This window comes from Malaclemys terrapin, chromosome 12 (assembly GCF_027887155.1).
Source record: "Malaclemys terrapin pileata isolate rMalTer1 chromosome 12, rMalTer1.hap1, whole genome shotgun sequence".
Classification (NCBI taxonomy): Eukaryota; Metazoa; Chordata; order Testudines; family Emydidae; genus Malaclemys; species Malaclemys terrapin.
The window spans coordinates 45,552,627-45,567,667 of record NC_071516.1 but is presented as its reverse complement, the minus strand read 5'-3'; the positions used below and the strand labels follow the sequence as shown (position 1 = coordinate 45,567,667).

The window sequence follows — 15,041 nt, the reverse complement described above, 5'->3', positions numbered from 1 at the left end:
CTAGAGGAGCCTGTTTAGAAGGTGGCCTTGGGCTTGGTGAGGGACGGATGGGAGGGGAAGGCCTCCCCCGATGGAAAATCAGTGGGTGGAGCATGTGCTGACTTTCCAGGGAAAGCTCACTGAGCTCCTGGGTCTTCATGGACATGGTGGCCTCTCCCATGGTGCTCGTCTCCAGGAAAGACGGGTCTATCCGATTCTCTGTGGCCTATCGGAAGCTCAATGCCATCACTATATCTGGTGCCTGCCCATACCTAGGCCTGATGAGATCCTAGATAAGTTGCGGGCGGGAGACTCAGTACCTCATGACCAGGGATTTCACCAAAGGCTACTGGCAGGTGCCTTTGGATCCAGATGCCAGGTTGAAACCTGCTTTTGTCACCCCTCTGGGGCTGTACAAGTCCCTGGTCCTACCTTTCAGCCTCAAGGAGGCACCAGTCACCTGCCAACACCAGGTGAATCAGTTACTGAGGTGGATGGAGAATTTTACCCTACCGTACATGGATTATATTGGTGTCATTAGCCAGACCTGGGAGGACCATGTGTCCCAGGTGTAGAGGGGGCTGAGCCACCTCCAGGATGCAGGGCTGACTGCAAAAGTTGGGACATGCAAGGTGGGGATGGCAGAGGTGTTGTACCTGGGCCACAAGGTGGGAAATGGATGATTAAAACCAGAGCCAGCCAAGGTGGGGGCGATCAGAGACTGGCCTGCTCCCCAGACTAAGAAACAGACCCAGGCCTTTATTGGGGTGGCGGGACACAACCAGAGGTTTGTGCCCCACTTTAGCTCTGTGTCAGCTCCCATCACTGAGCTATGCAGGAAGGGGAAGCCAGACAAGCTGGTCTGGACCAGGCAGTGCCAGAGGGCTCTCTGCACGCTGAAGGAGGATCTGGTCAAGGGCCCGGTGCTGGGAAACCCAGACTTTGACAAGCCCTTTATGGTATTCACCGATGCCCCAGACACAGGACTGGTGCGGAGCCGGCGCAGGCCAATGCAAAGGGGGAGAAACACCCCGTCATGTACCTGAGGAGGAAGCTGCTGCCCCGGGAGCAGGGCTATACGGCCATAGAGAAGGAATGCCTGGCCATGGAGTGGGCTCTTAAAAGGCTGCAGCTGGATCTATTTGGGCGGCGCTTCACGGTGTACTTGGACCACTCGCCCTGCCGTGGCTGCACCCGATGAGGGGGCCAAAGCCAAGCTCCTGAGGTGGAGTCTGTCTCCCAGGATTAGGAGATGGAGGTGGTCCACGTTAAGCGGTGGGCAAATGTTATGGCTGATGCTTTGTCCCAGAGAAGGGGGCCTGAACTTCCCCAGGTCACCAGCTGAAGTGACCCCACTCAGTTCAGTCTCCAAGGGGGGTGAGATGGGACAAAGTGGGGATTTCCCCTTGTTATATTGTATGTGAGCCTATGTGAATCTTACTGTATTGCATGAATGCTGTGTGTGCCTCAGTTTACCTTGTATTGCACCAATGTCTAGGTGGTGGGAATAAGGGAATGAGACTTATGCCAAGGCTGCCCCAGCTGTCTGCATGCATGCTATGGCCGCCCCTTCATAACCTGAGACCCAGGAGGGGGATGGGACCAGGGATACGATGGGGAGTGGGCTGCACAGGGGTCACTGAGGGCAGGGTATAAGGGGAGGGTCACTGATGTGAAGGTGTGAGGGGGAGGGGGATGCACAGGGGTCACTGAGGGCAGAGTGTGGATGGGAATGGGCTGGGCAGGGGTCATTGGGGCAGGGCATGAAGGGGAGGGGCTGCACAGGGGTCATTGAGGGCAGGGTGTGACAGGGAGGGGGCTGCACAGGGGTCATTGAAGGCAGGGTGTGATGGGGGAGGGGGCTGCACAGGGATCTCTCAGGGCAGGGGTGAAAGGAAGGACGCTGAGTCGTGGTCACAGGTGACAAATCTGAAGACTCTGCCCAGCAGCCCAGCTACGGTCCATAGCCGCTTGCGGCATACAGGCCCTTGGCAGGGAATCGCTAAGGGCAAGGATTGAAGAGCCAGCTGTCATCCTGCCATGAGTTCCAGGACTCCGTTTGTGGGGGTGCTTGTGATTAACTGCTCCCTAGTTCCATTGACTGAAGGGTGAGTTCGCAGCTGTCATTCTCAGCGATCTCTGTGATTCAACCACTCATCAGGACCTCTCCATTTCATGGCACAAGGCAGCAAAAGGGAAGTGGGGTAGAGAGCTACAACTCAGGAACCCCGTGGTGCAATGACCCCAGATTTGGAACACTAACGCTGCCCTATCCCACCATGAGACACACCAAACTTGAAAAGGGGACCTAGACAAATTAGAGGATTGGGCCAAAAGAAACCTGATGAGGTTCAACAAGGACAAGTGCAGAGTCCTGCACTTAGGATGGAAGAATCCCATTCACTGTTACACACTAGGGACTGAATGGCTAGGAAACAGTTCTGCAGAAAAGGACCTAGGGGTTACAGTGGATGAGAAGCTGGATATGAGTCAACAGTGTGCCCTTGTTGCCAAGAAGGCTAACGGCATTTTGGGCTGTATAAGTAGGGGCATTGCCAGCAGATTGAGGGACGTGATCATTCCCCTCTATTCGACATTGGTGAGGCCTCATCTGGAGTACTGTGTCCAGTTTTGGGCCCCACACTACAAGAAGGCTGTGGAAAAATTGGAAAGAGTCCAGCGGAGGGCAACAAAAATGATTAAAGGTCTGGAGCACATGACTTATGAGGAGAGGCTGAGGGAACTGGGATTGTTTAGTCTGTGGAAGAGAAGAATGAGGGGGGATTTGATAGCTGCTTTCAACTACCTGAAAGGGGGTTCCAAAGAGGATGGATCTAGACTGTTCTCAGTGGTAGCAGATGAAAGAACAAGGAGTAATGGTCTCAAGTTGCAGTGGGGGAGGTTTAGGTTGGATATTAGGAAAAACTTTTTCACTAGGAAAGTGGTGAAGCACTGGAATGGGTTACCTAGGGAGGTGGTGGAATCTCCTTCCTTAGAGGTTTTTAAAGTCAGGCTTGACAAAGCCCTGGCTGGGATGATTTAGTTGGGAATTGGTCCTGTTTTGAGCAGGGGATTGGACTAGATACCTCCTGAGGTCCCTTCCAACCCTGATATTCTATGATTTTAAGATTCTATGATTCTAGGAAAGCAATCCGAGCGACCATTTGGATTTTAGAGCACTTACAAGAGTTAAGCTTTAAAGCACATAACATGGCTGGAATGGAAAGCCAGGGCCCTATCTCTGTCTTGGTGTGTACGGATTGTTCACAGTGAACCTTTCCTTAAATACAGTGAGGGATTCGAAGCCTGAGGGAATAAACTGGGCAGATTGAGACCTTTTTGACCCGTATCACATTAATGGTCTGAGCTCCAGCACTGTGCACAAAAACAGCCCTAAAAACGTTTTCTCTCTGCAACCCCCTCACTCAAAAGACTTTTGGGAGAAATTGCTTTTCCCCCAGGACTTTTATCTCTGTAACTCTTAGCTCAAATGACCCTAAAGTTGGGTCACTATCCCTACCTTGAACCCAGCTGAAGAGCATCAAATTTCAAAGGAATTTGCCTAAGCATGTCAATATTAGTGTTCTTCGAAAGGTCAACTTTTAAACTGTGTCACAAGCAACTTTGACTATACTGGTGCTGCTGTGCCCCCATATTAATCAGTTCATTTACCAGCTGGGTTCACATCTCCCAGGTTTCTGCATGTTAACCATCAGCTTGGAATATTAAAACAGGATTTGGGTGTTAAACCCTGAGAACTCAGATGGAGGAATAAACATCACACTACGTTTCACAGTTCAGATGTTCAGCTCATGTAAATTGGCCCAGCTCCACAGCAGTATGCCAATTTACCCCATCTGGGGATCTGGGCGTTTATGTTCGTTGAGCCTCTCTGCCATACCTGCAACCAGTATGAACTAAACATCTTAAAATGTCATGCAGCATTGCACCTGCAGCCGAATGCGCCTTCAGGGTTGTTTGAGGTAAGAAAAAAATGCAATTGCTGAGAAAACAAGCAAGAGAATTTGGATCATTCATCCTAATACAAACTGAAGCTCAGATAGAGAAAATCTTAGCAACACTGAATTCCTCCAAAGTTCTGCCCTGGTGGGAATGAATCATGGCATAACCTTTAAAAGTTAAATTCTTGTAATTAATCACATGGGACAAAGAACTAAGGGCACGTCTTCACTACCCGCCGGATCAGCGGGTAGCAATCAATCTATTGGGGATCGACTAATCACGTCTAGTGAAGACACGATAAAATCGATCCCTGATCACTCTGCCGTCGACTCCGGAAATCCACCGCGGCAAGAGGCGGAAGCGGAGTCGACGGCGGAGCAGCAGCGGTCAACTCGCCGCCGTCCTCACAGCCAGGTAAGTCAACCTAAAATACGCAACTTCAGACAGACAGATCAATAATGACAAAATAATCACAACCCTGGAGGATCAAATGCTTCGCTAGCTGTGAGAAATTCCACAAAAATCTACATCGTAAGTTTGCTTTTTCAACTGAATATGTTGGTGTATTAATATAAAGGGCAGATTTAAGAACACAATTTTGCATGAGAGTCAGAACTCTTGAAGACTTTTACTATCAATTTAATCTGGCACCAGTCAGACTTATTTATTTGCATATTTTGTTGCAACAAAAATAGACTTTTCATCGAAATTAGGAAAACCCAAACATTTTTTGTCATTCTGGGAAGTGAGAACAAGACAATTTTAGGTAAGAGCTGTTGAAAACTGAAGAGTTTTAGCCTCTGCTATCCTTTAAAAACAAAATACATATGGAGGATAGCAGAGATTTTCCATCAACATGTGTTCAATTGAAAACCCAATTTTCCTTTGCTATAATTAAAGCCAAAAAAGTCTGATTGCCCTTAATTGGAAACTTAGATTTGTGCTAGGATGCAGAAAAATAATATTTTCAATTCATATTAAAATTTCACCCCCAAGTCCCTCTGTTTCATCCTCTATTATTTCTGTTACAAAGGGATAGTTGCAGGCTGGTTAATCTGAGTGAGAAGCGAAGTTGACACCAGAATATATTTTAAACATACTAACGCCTTGAAGCGAAAACACAGAGTCAAAGCTCCCAGCCAAAACCTTTCCATCTTGACCATGCCCTAGGACATCGCCACTGTAGTCTCTGTCCCACACTGCAGCCAGCTAAGCGGCAATGCTGCCAAGACGTGCTCAGAACATACGCATAGTAAGACACTGGCCATCCACCCCACATCTCCCAGTCCTAGAAGACAAGCCAGAGAAAGGGGTGTGGGGAATCAGTGGTACAGGAAGGGGAAGTGACTGGCCCAAGGTCACACAGCAGGTCAGTGGCAGAAACAAGAACAGAACGCAAGTCTCCTGCCTGTACAGACATAAAGTCACAGAGGGAAAGGATACAGCACAGTAATGGAGGGATGCTACTAATCTGTCATCACCCAGAGATGGAAATGCAGTGGGATTTGGCGCCTTAAATAATAAGAACATAAGAACAGCCGCACTGGCTCAGACCAATGGTCCATCTAGCCCAGTTTCCTGTCTGTGACAGTGGCTGGTGCCTGAAGCTTCAGAGGGAATGAACAGAACAGGGCAATTATCAAATGGTCCATCCCCTGTCGCCCATCCCCAGCTTCTGGCAAACAGAGGTTTAGGGACACCCAAAGCATGGGGCTGCATCCTGATCATCTTGGCTCTTAGCCATTGATTGACCTATCCTTCGTGGACTTGTCTAATTCTTTTTTTAACCCAGTTATACTTTCAGCCCTCACAAAATCCCCTGGCAATGAGTTCAACAAGTTGACTGTGCATTGGTTGAAGAAATTCTTCCTTTTGTTTGTTTTAAACCTACTGCCTATTTATTTCATTGGGTGATGCCTGGTCCTTCTGTTCTGTGAAGGGGTAAATACCACTTTCCTATTCACTCTTTCTAGAACATCCCTGGGGGGAGGGATAGCTCAGTGGTTTGAGCATTGGCCTGCTAAACCCAGGGTTGTGAGTTCAATCCTTGAGGGGGCCACTTGGGAATCTGGGGCAAAATCAGTACTTGGTCCTGCTAGTGAAGGCAGGGGGCTGGACTCAATGACCTTTCAAGGTCCCTTCCAGTTCTAGGAGATGGGATATCTCCATTAAAAAAAAAAAAAAACATGCATGATTTTATAGACATTTATCATATTCCCCCTTAGTCATCTCTTTTCTAAGCTCTAGTCTCTTTATATCTCCTCATATGGAAGGTGTTCCATGCCCCTAAGCATTTTTGTTCTTCTCTATATCTTTTCGAATTCAAATATATCTTTTTTTTAGATGAGGCAACCACAACTGCACATAGTATTCAAGGTATGAGCGTACCACGGATTTATATGCTGGCATTATATTTTCAGCTTTATTATCCAACCCTTTCCTAATGGTTCCTAACATCTTGTTCGCTTTTTTCACTGCTACTGAACATCGAGCAGATGTTTTCAGAGAACAAACCACAATGACTCCAACATCTTTCTTGAGTAGTAATAGTTAAATTAGACACCATCATGTTGTATGTATAGTTAGGATTATGTTTTCCAATCTGCATTACTATACATTTATCAATATTGAATTCCATCTGCCATTTGGTTGCCCATTCACCCAGTTTTGTGAGATCTCTTTTTGACTCTTCTCTGTCAGCTTTGGACTTAATAATCCTGAGTAATTTTGTTTTGTCTGCAAATTTTGCCACCTCATTGTTCTCTCCATTTATGAATTTGTTGAACAGCACAGGTCTCAGTGCAGATTCTTGGGGAGCCCAGGTATTTATCTCTCTCCGTTATGAAAACTGAATATTTATTCCTATCCTTTGTTCCCTATTTTTTAGCAAGTTACTAATCCACGAGAGGACCTTCCCTCTTATCCCATGACTACTTGTTTTGTTTAAGAGCTGTAATTGTGGGACTTTGTTGAAAGCTTTCTGAAAGTCCAAGTACGCTATATTAACTGGATCATGTTACATTAGCTAACCTGCAGTCATCTGGTCCAGAGGCAGATTTAAGTGTTGGTTTATTTCCCACATTTAGTAGTTTTTGCAATTTCATATTTGAGTTCCTTCAGAACTCTTGGGTGGCTACAATCCGCACCTGGAGATGTATTACTGTTTATTTTATCAATTTGTTCCAAAACCTCCTCTACTGAGACCGCAATCTGGGACAGTTCTCAGATTTGTCACCTAAAAAGAATGGCTCTTGTGTGGGAATCTCCCTCACATCCTCTGCAGCAAAGACTGATGCAATGGCCTTGTCTTCCTTGAGAGCTCCTTTTGCTCCTTGACCATCCAGAGACCCCACTCATTGTTTGGCAAACTTCCTGCTTCTGAAATGCTTAAGCAAAATTGCTTAGTTTTTGAGTCTTTGGTTAGTTGCTTTTCGCATTCTTTTCTGGCCTGGCTAATTATACTTTTACACTTCTCTTGCCACAAATCGATGTGTAAATCAGTAGTTGGCCATTTACATGGTCTTGGGGTGGAATCATTACAGAAAAGCTGCCACGTAGGAGGCTGGGTGAATCAATGTTGAATTTCTCTGGAAAGTGGGAATCACTATTTCAGCATTGCTATCAGTATTAGCTATGTTAGTATTTACATTTCACGGGCAAATTTAGAGCCTTCTGTTTCTCAGAATAGGGTACCATATTAGCTAGAAGTGTTTTATTTGTGTTATACTTTATTCCAGCCTTAATACTGCATTGGTCAGATCCTCAGATGGTGTAAACTGACCCACCTCCCTTAGCTTTAAAGGCGATAATCCAGTATTCACCGATGTGACAACGCATCTCACTAGTGCTCTGACTCTCAGGGGTAAGGAGCACTCTCAGTGGAAGTGACAAGAACTGTGCACCATTGACATTCCCATCATGGGATATTAAGGAGAGAGAATTAGGTCATTTTCTCTGTCACCCTAATCTTGCCCATTGCCCTTGTCCTTCCATCCACAGGCAGGACACAATGTGTGGAGAGGGAAATGTCCAACCGAACCTCTGTGACCGAGTTCCTTCTCCTGGGATTCTCTGACATTCGGGAGCTGCAGATTTTGCACTTTGTGGTGTTTCTGGTGATTTACCTGGCAGCCCTGGTGGGGAATCTTCTCATCATCACAGCTGTTGCTTTTGACCACCATCTTCACACCCCCATGTACTTCTTCCTGATGAATTTGTCCATTCTAGACATTGGCTCCATTTCAGTCCCAGTCTCCAAATCCATGGCCAACTCCCTCATGAACACCAAGTCAATTTCCTATTCTGGATGTGTCACACAAGTCTTTTTCTTTATGCTCTTTTCTTCAACAGATATTGCCTTACTCACCGTCATGGCGTATGACCGATAGGTCGCCATCTGCCAACCACTCCACTGTGAGAGAGTGATGAACAGGAGAGCTTGCATCCTGATGGCAGCCAGTGCCTGGATATCTATTTTTGTCTACACTGCAGTGAACACCGGGAACACATTTGCACTATCCTTCTGTGGAGGCAACATGGTGGATCAGTTTTTCTGCGAAATCCCCCAGCTCCTCAAGCTCGCCTGCTCTGACTCATAGATTCATAGATTCTAGGACTGGAAGGGACCTCGAGAGGTCATCGAGTCCAGTCCCCTGCCCGCATGGCAGGACCAAATACTGCCTAGACCATCCCTAGTAGACATTTATCTAACCTACCCTTAAATATCTCCAGAGACGGAGATTCCACAACCTCCCTAGGCAATTTGTTCCAGTGTTTAACCACCCTGACAGTTAGGAACTTTTTCCTAATGTCCAATCTAGACCTCCCTTGCTGCAGTTTAAACCCATTGTTTCTGGTTCTATCCTTAGAGGCTAAGGTGAACAAGTTCTCTCCCTCCTCCTTATGACACCCTTTTATATACCTGAAAACTGCTATCATGTCCCCTCTCAGTCTTCTCTTTTCCAAACTAAACAAACCCAATTCTTTCAGCCTTCCTTCATAGGTCATGTTCTCAAGACCTTTAATCATTCTTGTTGCTCTTCTTTGGACCCTTTCCAGTTTCTCCACATCTTTTTTAAAATGCGGCGCCCAGAACTGGACACAATACTCCAGCTGAGGCCTAACCAGAGCAGAGTAGAGCGGAAGAATGACTTCTCGTGTCTTGCTCACAACACACCTGTTAATGCATCCCAGAATCATGTTTGCTTTTTTTGCAACAGCATCACACTGTTGACTCATATTTAGCTTGTGGTCCACTATAACCCCTAGATCCCTTTCTGCCGTACTCCTTCCTAGACAGTCTTTTCCCATTCTGTATGTGTGAAATTGATTTTTCCTTCCTAAGTGGAGCACTTTGCATTTGTCTTTGTTAAACTTCATCCTGTTTAACTCAGACCATTTCTCCAATTTGTCCAGATCATTTTGAATTATGACCCTGTCCTCCAAAGTAGTTGCAATCCCTCCCAGTTTGGTATCATCCGCAAACTTAATAAGCGTACTTTCTATGCCAATATCTAAGTCGTTGATGAAGATATTGAACAGAGCCGGTCCCAAAACAGACCCCTGCGGTACCCCACTCGTTACGCCTTTCCAGCAGGATTGGGAACCATTAATAACAACTCTCTGAGTACGATTATCCAGCCAGTTATGCACCCACCTTATAGTAGCCCCATCTAATTTGTATTTGCCTAGTTTATCGATAAGAATATCATGCGAGACCGTATCAAATGCCTTACTAAAGTCTAGGTATACCACATCCACCGCTTCACCCTTATCCACAAGGCTCGTTATCCTATCAAAGAAAGCTATCAGATTGGTTTGACATGATTTGTTCTTCACAAATCCATGCTGGCTATTCCCTATCACCTTACCACCTTCCAAGTGTTGGCAGATGATTTCCTTAATTACTTGCTCCATTATCTTCCCTGGCACAGAAGTTAAACTAACTGGTCTGTAGTTACCTGGGTTGTTTTTAGTTCCCTTTTTATAGATGGGCACTATATTTGCCCTTTTCCAGTCTTCTGGAATCTCTCCCGTCTCCCATGACTTTCCAAAGATAATAGCTAGAGGCTCAGATACCTCCTCTATTAGCTCCTTGAGTATTCTAGGATGCATTTCATCAGGCCCGGGTGACTTGCAGGCATCTAACTTTTCTAAGTGATTTTTAACTTGTTCTTTTTTTATTTTATCCGCTAAACCTACCCCCTTCCCATTAGCATTCACTATGTTAGGCATTCCTTCAGACTTCTCGGTGAAGACCGAAACAAAGAAGTCATTAAGCATCTCTGCCATTTCCAAGTTTCCTGTTACTGTTTCTCCCTCTTCACTAAGCAGTGGGCCTACCCTGTCTTTGGTCTTCCTCTTGCTTCTAATGTATTGATAAAAAGTCTTCTTGTTTCCTTTTATTCCCGTAGCTAGTTTGAGCTCATTTTGTGCCTTTGCCTTTCTAATCTTGCCCCTGCATTCCTGTGTTGTTTGCCTATATTCATCCTTTGTAATCTGTCCTAGTTTCCATTTTTTATATGACTCCTTTTTATTTTTTAGATCGTGCAAGATCTCGTGGTTAAGCCAAGGTGGTCTTTTGCCACATTTTCTATCTTTCCTAACCAGCGGAATAGCTTGCTTTTGGGCCCTTAATAGTGTCCCTTTGAAAAACTGCCAACTCTCCTCAGTTGTTTTTCCCCTCAGTCTTGATTCCCATGGGACCTTACCTATCAGCTCTCTGAGCTTCCCAAAATCTGCCTTCCTGAAATCCATTGTCTCTATTTTGCTGTTCTCCCTTCTACCCTTCCTTAGAATTGCAAAGTCTATGATTTCATGATCACTTTCACCCAGGCTGCCTTCTACTTTCACATTCTCAACGAGTTCCTCCCTATTTGTTAAAATCAAGTCTAGAACAGCTTCCCCCCTAGTAGCTTTTTCAACCTTCTGAAATAAAAAGTTGTCTCCAATGCAGTCCAAGAATTTGTTGGATAGTCTGTTCCCCGCTGTGTTATTTTCCCAACATATATCCGGATAGTTGAAGTCCCCCATCACCACCAAGTCTTGGGCTTTGGATGATTTTGTTAGTTGCTTGAAAAAAGCCTCATCCACCTCTTCCACCTGGTTAGGTGGCCTGTAGTAGACGCCTAGCATGACATCTCCCTTGTTTTTTGCCCCTTTAAGCCTAACCCAGAGACTCTCAACACTTCCGTCTCCTATGTCCATCTCTACCTCTGTCCAAGTGTGTACATTTTTAATATATAAGGCAACACCTCCTCCCTTTTTCCCCTGTCTATCCTTCCTGAGCAAGCTGTACCCATCCACACCAACATTCCAATCATGTGTATTATCCCACCAAGTTTCAGTGATGCCAACAATGTCATAGTTGTATTTATTTATTAGCACTTCCAGTTCTTCCTGCTTATTCCCCATACTTCTCGCATTTGTATATAGGCATCTAAAATACTGGTTTGATCTTTCCTCCCAGTTTTTTCCTGACTCTCCTTTCTCTCTGCCAATATAGCCCACACTCCCTCTTGTTTCCGACTCATTTCCCCGGTCTCCATGTTCCCCACTTACCTGTGGGCTTTGCTCACCTGTCCCCGTCGAACCTAGTTTAAAGCCCTCCTCACTAGGTTAGCCAGTCTGTGTCCGAATAGGGTCTTCCCTCTCCTCGAAAGGTGAACGCCATCTCTGCCTAGCAGTCCTTCCTCGAATAGCATCCCGTGGTCTAGGAAGCCAAAGCCCTCCTGGCGACACCATCTTCGCAGCCAGGCATTCACCTCCATGATGCATCTGTCTCTGCCCGGGCCCCTACCTTTAACAGGAAGAATTGAAGAGAATACCACCTGTGCTCCAAACTCCTTCACCCGTGCTCCCAGAGCCCTGTAGTCACTCTTGATCCGCTCAGTGTCACACCGCGCAGTATCATTTGTGCCCACATGGATGAGTAGCATGGGGTAGTAGTCAGAGGGCCGGATAATCCTCGACAATGCCTCCGTAACGTCTCGGATACGGGCCCCCGGCAGGCAGCATACCTCTCGAGATGAAATGTCAGGGCGACAGATGGGCGCCTCCGTCCCCCTCAGCAGAGAGTCTCCGACCACCACTACCCTACGTTTCCTATTCGCAGTGGTGGCAGCAGACTCTCCAGCCTTAGGGGTACGAGGCTTCTCCTCCTTTACTGTAGGGAGTGATTCCTTCTTTCCTGTATCAAGAAGAGCATAACGGTTACCTATAACCACGGCAGGAGGGTTCGGAGCAAGGGTGGAGCACTGCCTGCTGCCAGAAGTAACCAGCTGCCAGCGTCCACCCTGAGCCATCTCCTCCTCCACCAGTGGTGTATCAGCAGTCCTGTGTACTGGGACAGCTACCTCAGCTGTCTCCACATGGACACTGTCGAGGAATTGCTCGTGGATACGGATGCTCCTCAACCTAGCCACCTCCTCCTGTAGCTCTCTCACCTGCTGCCTGAGAGATTCCACCAGCAGGCACCTTTCACATTGGATGGTCCCCCCAGCCTGGATATCCGTAAGTGGAAATTGCAAGTTACAGTCTTTGCAAAACCACACCAGGATCTGGGTAGAGGCATCCATGCTTAGGCACTCTGTCTGGCTACAGGCACAGGTGGAGGAGACAGTAGCAGTGCTGGCACAGGTGTTGCGGGTCTTCCTAACCATCGTAAGCCTCCCTCTGTCAAACTCCCGTCTGCAGCCCCCTGTCAGCTGAAAGGGTTGTTTAAGCAAACAGTTAGAATGTAGTTGCTTTATAGGTATTAAGGGGAATCAAGAGAAAACAGATGGAACCGGCAAGGGACCCTCGCCCCCTTCCTGCTCCCCTTCCAAACTCCCTTGCGAAACTCCCTGTTAGCAGCCCCTGCTCGCAAAGCTCCCTGGTCGCTTGTGCGCTGCTTTATAAAGCCCTGGCCTGTATGAATGCCCCGCCCACTGATTAAGGCTCAGCCACTTACCAGAGGCTTCTAGCTTTCAAACCTTCCTTTGAAGCTCACAGCTTCCAACTGCCAGCCACAGCACACGGTCCTTCAAACAACCAAAACAAACAAACAGACTGACAAACACAAGCTCAGCACACAGCAAGTAACCCTCAAACACAAACAAACACACACTACAGACAGTCACTTACCCCAAAAGGTTGCTGTATTGCTCCTCCTTCACCTGGAGAACTCCCTTGCGAAACTCCCTGTTAGCAGCCTCCGTGAAACTGGGGTTATTGTCTTTAGTGTTTGCTTAGCCTTCAGCTGCTTTGTATTTATAGTTGTGTCGTATGTTCAGATCTTCACCATAGTGCTGAGAATCCCCTCTGAGCAGGGCCGGCATAAAGCTCTATCCACCTGCCTCCCTCACCTCACTGTGGTCTCCTTGTTGTTCTTCACTATAGCCTTTGGCTACCTGAAACCCACCTCCAGCTCAACATCAGTGCTGGATCTCATGGTGCCTGTTCTCTATTCTGTGATGCCTCCAATGATGAATCCGATCATCTACAGCATGAGGAACAAGGAGATCAAAGCTGGCCTGAGGAAACTCATGGCAGGGAGGTTATTCACCAAAAATGAACTGTCCATCTTTCGTCTTTGATCATGATTTCTTTCTGTGTTTCTTTTTAAATATAATAAAATGAAAACATTATTGTCTCCTTGAAAACATGTTTTGAAATCTGCTTAAGCAGAAAGGGGCATTTACACTGGTAAAAATGCAGAGTCAAGACAATGGACTTATTGTATATTTACAACTGTATAAATAAGATCAGAATCTATCTATCTATCTATCTATCTATCCTGTATTGCCACCCACCATCACACCATCTCAGCACCTTCCACCTAAAATGAATAGCCATAATCAAGATCCCAATGGACTCGATGAGGTCTCTGACCCTTTTCCTTTTGCGGGTATAAATGCTGATTTGGATCTGCCCGGGCGGACTCACTGTGGGAAGTGCATGGTGTGGAAGGGGATGCTAAATGCTCCAAGGAAGGTGGAAGCTGTGGAAGGTTCTTGCCCTGGAGACAGTCTGCTCAGAGAGACGAGACTCCCTCAGAGTCCTGCCTGGCTTCGTAGGGAGCAGTTCCAGAGCATCGCCCCAATGACTCCATGACAAAGAGTTCATCCCCTCATTATTTTCTCCTCCAGTTTGGCTTAATATCTGTCATGCCAATTATTGCAGATGGGGTGGGGTGGAGGTGGTCCCTTCTCCACCTACAGCAGCTGGGGCTGGTCCCTCCAGGAGTCACAGCTCTGAGCAGGGCTGTTCCCAGGAGCCTGAGGAACGAGGCACCTTTATTCCCATAAAGCTCAGCTGACTCTCAGGGCTGGATCCAGACACCCCAGGTCACGCATGGGAAAGTGAGGCTGGGAAAGTGGCAGGGGACCCCTGTTCCCTCCCAGAAGAGGCAGCAGGTGACTCTCCCCCACCCCTTGGGATCAGCAAGGTGCCCACAGACAGGCATGGGGCAGCCGTGATCACCCCAGTCTTCACCTCCACACCTAGGCTGTATCCCTTGATTGAAGGGGTAGGGAAAGCCGTGCTCCTCCCCTCCTCCTGCAGACAGAGCCTCCTCATGGGGTGAGGTGGGTAGGATCCTCCAAAACAGTGGGCAGGAATTGGAACCCATGGAGGTGCCTGGAGCAGTTCCCCCCTCTCAGAGCCATTGTCTCAGGCTCTCTGCAGACTCAGGCAGATGATGCTGCAGCTGCTGCACGGGGGGCAGATCTCCACATCACACCCCTATTGCTGCAACCTGTGGGTAGCGCAGTGTCTGGAGCTGGCCCAGGGCACTGGACTCCTGTGGAAAATGGGAAAATTCTGGTGGGGGGCGGGCAAATATTTCACCAAGATCTATGAAAACTCATTAAGAGCTCAAACAGAACTGAATCATGGATCATCTCTAAATAAGTCATTCACTATGAATTATTCAGCCAGCCTCAGTTATAATCCTCCAGATTTTGGTAAAGTGAGGCACAGAGAGTTGAGCTGATATAGATGCATAGCTGGGCTTAGATCACAGGAGTGCCTGGCATCTTGACCTCCTCTCTCTATATGGCTGGCTCTACTTGTTATCATTTCAGGCTGGGATTCTCAAGGGAGTCTAAGGGAGTTAGGAT

At 47.1% G+C, this 15,041-nt stretch overlaps 1 pseudogene; it reads left to right on the top strand.

The window, feature by feature from the left end:
- Positions 1-7,967: 7,967 nt before the first annotated feature.
- LOC128845886 (olfactory receptor 14A16-like) lies at positions 7,968-13,517 on the top strand (annotated as a pseudogene).
- Positions 13,518-15,041: the final 1,524 nt, after the last annotated feature.